Here is a 6540-nt window from a genome sequence, read left to right as displayed (position 1 = left end):
GACTAAGCCATCAGAATGTTTAGGCGAACAATAATGCTTATCTAAATGAATTTTAACGGCTACTGAGCCCGTTTATATCAGAATCACAATTACATACAGTGTCTCAGTATGCATCCTTATACGTCGTAATGAAAATGCCACATATGTGGGCACAGATGAATGACATTACAACGTCCGCAAAAACTTCTTTCAATGGGCAACTAACTTTCATAGAATGCCAGTCAGCTCACTTGTTTTTCAACAGGGATCAGCTGAGTCAGAGAATCTACAAGCTCGCTAATACTAATTTAGCTAGCTAACGTTAGCTGGCAAAGTGCATTTTCGGTGCATGGTGATCCACAGGAAGTTAATCCAAGTATTTCACAAATACATATTCGAATTACATGCATGAATAATTACCAGCTCGCAAGCAGTCGAGAAAGATCACCAGCTGGAGTGCTGAAGGTAAAGCTAGCCAACACGTTAACGAAGGTTAACGTTAAATTGCTTTTCCAGTGAATTAGTTATCGAGGCTAGCTAACTAAATGTGTATAAATAACGTACATCGGGCCTTTAAACCTCTGAAACCCCTCTTGACAGTATTCCCGTCCGTTCTAAACCGAGTCTCATTACAGTTCGCTAACTTACAGCTAAGGGGTAGCTAAACTGTACAATCTACAATATAGCTAGGTAGTTACATCAGTGTGTGGCATACAAGCAGGCTGGCAAATGAAGAGCTACACATTCTTTCTAGTTGGCTAGTTAGGAAAAGGTCCTAGCAATCCAGGCATTAGCAAACCAGCAAGCTATGGTCAGCTAACTTTCAAACATTTTCTCCAACGTACTCAACACACGTTCATCGATATGTCCAGTATACCTACTTATGTATAAACTTACTCAGTTAAGTTCTTCAGAAAATCTTGATAGCACCGCACGCAATTCACATCAGGTCCAGTGTCCCGTGCTTCAGCCCATCTCCTTGATTCCCTACCTATCCTAACACTCAAGGGTGGGGGATGAAGGGGGCGGTGGGCGTGGAATGGAAAGGGATTTTTTCAGGAAATGATTTTGCAAAGGACGATGGTATACGTAGTATTAGAAGACTACATCCATGATATCATGCATTACATTTTGGGCTGATTTTACAAAATCATAATTAAAAAGCACGATCAAACAGATGCAATTATAATGTCTGATTTGTTTCAGATCAGCTTTGTGATATGTGGGCGGCAGTGTTGTATAATGGTTAGGAAATAAGACCTGTAAAAAGTTCAAAGTTGCGGGGTTGATTCCCGACTAAAACACTACTGTTGAACCCTTGATCAATGTATTTAACTTGACATCTTACAGTATATATCCAGCTGTATCTGTGGCTACTATTTAGTAAAAAATGCGATAGTAAAAAAAAAGAGGATCTGATTAAGTGCCTGCAATGCAATGATACACTTCTAATTATAAAATACTTCTAAATTGCATAATACATTATTTTATATTTATTTGGCAGATGCTTTTATCAAAAGTGACGTACAATAAGTGCATATACAAATAATAATACAAAGTATGTGAGTGTCAATGGGTAGTACATTTGCTGGCCAGCAACAGTGACATCACTGGCCTATCCATGGCAAGCAGCCACATTGCTTGGTTTCATTCGTACGGTCTGTAAACAAAAGAAACAACCAACCTTCACTGGGAAAATATAAGGAAACAATCAAGGTCTGTTTCAATATTTAAAAGATCATTTACCTCTCGTGACAGGCATTTCCCTCTCCACACTGTGGCTCATTGTGGAGATGAGAGCTGAAAGGTCAGGTGACAGACCACAGAGTGTGAAGCACACTAGACTGAACTGCCTGAGTACTGGAGTTTTAAGAAATGCTCTGAAACTAATTAACCTAGGTTATTTTTACGTATTATATTATACTTAGCAGGTGCTCCAGAACAGGACCATTTACAGAACAGTACAGGCACGGCCACTGAGAGTAGCAGAGTCAAAACATTGTCATTCCATAAAACAAGCTGTTATGGTAATTATGGATTGTACCAAATTATCAAGAACTAAATACAGATTAGCATAATTTGGTGATGAGAGAAAGCAGGCTTTCAGTTGAAGGAGGCAAGATGCAACATCATATTTCACAGAAGGTGACATCACCCCATCCATCCACAACAATAGTGTTATTAATAACAATAATAATTATAAGAATAATTATAATTACATTTGTAATGAATATAATAATTATAATGATAAGAATAATCATCATCATCATCATTATTATTATTGTTGTTGTTGCTGTTGTTATTTATTTATTTATTTTAGCATGAGGCACCGATCTTTCTCTCATGAGATAATCCTATCTCTTGTTATACCATGTAGGGAGTGGGACCTGCAGTTGGAAACCTACCTCTGGTGTATATGCGTATGTTCAGAAAGAGGGGTGACCAGTCAGAGAAGCCACTCGCTGGACGCAGAGAGATTACTGAAGTTACCATGGACAGCCTGGGACAGAATCAATCATTCATCAACCCATCCTCTCGCAATTAAGCACGACCAGTCGAGCATGCAAAGCTAATAATAACTTGTGACACCTGCTCTTTGCATACAGAAACAGAAGCTGTGGGTGGAAACGTGACGCAGCACTAGGTAGGTAGTACTGAGATCGGCTGATGTGTGACAGCCTGGGGGGGGGGGGGGCAGCATTGTGTAGGATTACATTATTGATGTGTATATTGTCTGGATTGTTTACAATGTATTTATTATATTTGTTGTCTATTGTCTGTAAAATGTAGCTTTATTGTACATGACAGAATTCAAATTGAATGAATTCAATTATGATCAAGTGTGTACGTATTTATTTGGCAGATACTCTTATCTACAATGAATATCAAGGTCACCACGGCAAGACACATCAAGTACACGTCACTACGGAAACAAGAACAAGGGCAAGCGGGAAACGAATGATTAAACACCCGATCACATCCCACCTCAGTACCGAGCGCTGGATGCGATTGGCTCTAAATCCATAGCCTGCCATTTTTCCCTAACAGCGGGGATATTCATCCATATGGCGTTGTGATGGAATATTTAAGCGCGAGACGAAAGTCCTCACATCCTGGATGGCAGAGAGCCCATGTGAAAACACAGAGCATGTTGAGCAGACGCACTTCCTCTCCCTCGAGCTGGAGCGCTCTCAAACAATAGCAATGAAACACATTTAGCAAGCGGGGAGGCTATTTTCAGAAAGGCAAAGGCAGTGTTGATTTTGTGAATGATTTAAATGATTTTAAATTGTCCTTTGAGGATTTTTTTACCCTCTTTGTTAAGGGACAGCAGCAGAAAAACAGTAGAATGGAGGTATCAAAGTCAGTTTTCAAAGATCAGCCTGTTGATTCATCAAGACCCCCTTACGCCACGAGAAGCAATTTTTCCATTAACTGTGCAAGTCAAAATGGAAACATTACCATCTTAGGAAGTGTCAATATGAAACATGTTTCCTCAGAATTTGCACCTGGCCAGACTTGTCTAATTTGTTTCACCCTTGTATTATCTTTAAAAAATAATTACATCCATTATATTACAAGTCAATTTCACCCACACAGTCAAATATTATGTAAAAAGTCAACATGTTTTGTTTGTCTCATTTGGCCATTCACAAAGAACACATAGAAGAACATTTTTTTTTTCTTTCAAACACTATATTTGATAATTTATTCAACATATTTCCTTTCAGAAAAATAGTCAGATTTCAAAACCTTGTGGTACTATAGAACAGACATCTTACTGGAATTCTGAAATCCTTTGATATGGGAGTTAGGGTACATATCTTCTTCAAAAGTACAAAAACAGAAACCCACCCAGAACTTCAGTCCACATTCCCTAACCACAAGTCTAAGCGCAGAATATTTGTGTAAAATCCTTCTCAGTTTTTTTCCTATCCAGCATGCTGCTCTCTTCCATTCCCCCATAAGCTTGCCTGTGCTTTCACAATTGGATATTCTGTGTGTGTGTGTGTTTGTGTGTGTAACCGTGTGTGTGTTGTGTGTATGTATGTGTGTGTGTGCGCGATTGCACATGTGTGTGTACGTATGTGTGTTTGTGTGTGCACTCACGTGTATGTGTGTGCACACGCGCATTTTTGTGTGCGTGTGTTTGTGTGTGTGTGTGTATTTGGAGCAACCTCCTCAGCCCAACACAGTGCATAAGACTATAGTCCAATGCAGTCAGCACTTTCTGACACAGAGAGTTATTGCAGGATACTGTAACAGTATAAAGCCATCTTGGGAACATTTACAAAGCCTACTGCCAGCAGACCTCCCACAGGGCCAACCACTTGCCTTTAAGGTGCACCATGGGTATTTCTGTGACAAATGGAACCTTACTTACTATTATTATTTCACATTTTTCTGTCAGTAGTACCTTCATATTTTGTTACAACAATATAAACAATATAATATATATGAAAAGGAAAACAAGTTCCACTGAAGAATATACAGTCTGGTGACCAGGGTTGCTGATGGCTGCTTATTAAAAAATGGTTAAGGGAAGGGGAACATAAGATTGGTGATGGGGAGGGGCTAACATCCAGCGTATTCAGATGTGATGCGGGCTATTCCTTCCAGAGGTGAGTGGTATATATCTCCTAAATTACCCACATAAACCATGCCTATGGTCAAAGCACTCCTTTCACCTCTGCAAAAGAAATAAACAGGGAGCCTGTGTATAGACTTGTGGGGAGAGGCATTGTCTGCCTTTCGCTTGCTAGTTCTACAGAGTTGTAGTTTCAAAAAGAATAGAAAATCACAGGGTCCTCCAGGATTTATACGTACGTTTCATGCTATCACTTGCGGTCCTATGGTTTCAAGTAGAAAAGTGTAGTTCTTCCATTGTCTTTCCCTCATTTGCATTCTTGGAGACAGTACTGTTTACACACATGGGAACTGCAGTTTTGAAAAAAAAAAAAAAAGTCTACTGCAGCCTGCTGGTCAGATTTAGACTTTCTCCAGATGAAGATTTTTGCTTCATTCATGTGTTGCTTAAATTTATTTAGTACACAAAGGTTCTTTTGATTTCACTCGGCTTACTAAGCCCACAACACAAATCCGCCTTACTGCAGGGCTAATTATTCATGAAAATATTGTTTGATTATGTTCTGCCACCCAGTGGTCACAACAAACACAGCAGTCTTCTATTTGCTGTTTTCCATACCATGCCCCAGATAAGCCAATGGGCCTATTCTGTGCCAAACTGTACACCCCGAGGACACAGCTTTAATACAAAATGACATGGGCGCGAGTTGTGTGTGATTTACCGACATCTTCACCTGTAGAGAAAAGCCATAAATTCTATTTCCCAATGTATGAGACATCTTGAAGATGGACCAATAGATGGGGTGTGGTACCAAGCTGACACAACTTCATAACTCAGCACAATGTGCATATTAAGAGACTGCCTTACATTTTTTATTCATTTGGAACCCATTCTTGTTCTTGACTCATGGGATTGCATTTGACATGTTGTACAATTATACACATTAAACTTGTAGTTATCTTGTTAGCTCAGTTCCCTGACCACGACTTAATACTTAATACTTCTCCTGGGGACTTCCTGCCTTCTTATGATAGCTTATGATAGATTATCCTCTCCACTGACCCATCGGAGAGCAACAAATCTCTCACTGACTTCTCTGAAGTGTCATAGCTGTACAGTGTATTTACAGTGCTTTGCTCTATGCTGGTCTGGGTCCTACAGTATGTCAACAACACATATACACATATTTACCTATCAACAGAGCATTCGTCTTTGCAGATGCATGGGTAGGAGCAATGGTTAAAAATATATCCGTTACCATAGAGATTTAGGTGACCAGTTTTGAAAACGGCAGATCTTACTGCTCAAGTACATTCCAGCTTTTAAGTCGGCATACTTTGAGAAGATATTCAGCAAAAAGGGCTGGGGGAATTCACATCGGCTGAATCTATTCCCTGGGGAGCAGAACAGCGACATCAAAAGTCCACTCGCCATTTACAGAACGTCCACTTAACATTTTTATGATGATGAAAACATGACAGAGACCATGAGGCTTCAAGTGACAGATGGCGGAGACGTCATCGTTCAAACCTACAGAATGTTGTGCTTTTGGAGGGCTCTCTCCTGCAGCTGTTTGAGGCATTACTCAATGATTGGACCTTCAGGGCTGTTTCTTAGAACATCACAAATGTTACGGGAAAGCTGAAAGTGGGGAGGGGGTGATATTTATTTGCTTTTTCCTGAAAGGCTTCTATAATTTTTTTCTGGGAATGCAATAATCCACCATATTAAATGAATTAAGGAGTTTGTACGCTTCTCATTGCTGATGTTGCACTGATTAGCAAAGCCGTACTGTAAGATAGCAGGCTGTTTCGCTGAAATCACTAGCTGCTCTCCAGCACAAAGAAAATTGATTAATAAAGATTTTGATCTCCCTGCTAGCTATAGATGTTACAATAGATCCACACATTGGCCCACACATTGGCTGCAGATATATACACATCCGTGTGGAGGTCTGCATTTTGCAGGGATTT

The 6540-nt window shown here is 39.8% G+C and overlaps 1 protein-coding gene across 8 annotated transcripts in view; it reads right to left on the bottom strand.

The window, feature by feature from the left end:
• The window catches only part of plekha1b (pleckstrin homology domain containing, family A (phosphoinositide binding specific) member 1b), a 29253-nt gene extending 28247 nt beyond the window's left edge, over nucleotides 1-1006 (bottom strand). For all 8 annotated transcript variants that reach the window (XM_035405712.1, XM_035405715.1, XM_035405711.1 and 5 more), the window contains exon 1: nucleotides 877-1006. The gene's annotated coding sequence lies outside the window, so the exon portion shown is untranslated. The remainder of the gene's footprint in view (nucleotides 1-876) is intronic.
• Nucleotides 1007-6540: the final 5534 nt, after the last annotated feature.

This window comes from Anguilla anguilla, chromosome 2, assembly GCF_013347855.1.
Source record: "Anguilla anguilla isolate fAngAng1 chromosome 2, fAngAng1.pri, whole genome shotgun sequence".
In the NCBI taxonomy this organism is placed as follows: domain Eukaryota; kingdom Metazoa; phylum Chordata; class Actinopteri; order Anguilliformes; family Anguillidae; genus Anguilla; species Anguilla anguilla.
This window is presented reverse-complemented; position numbering and strand designations above follow the sequence as displayed.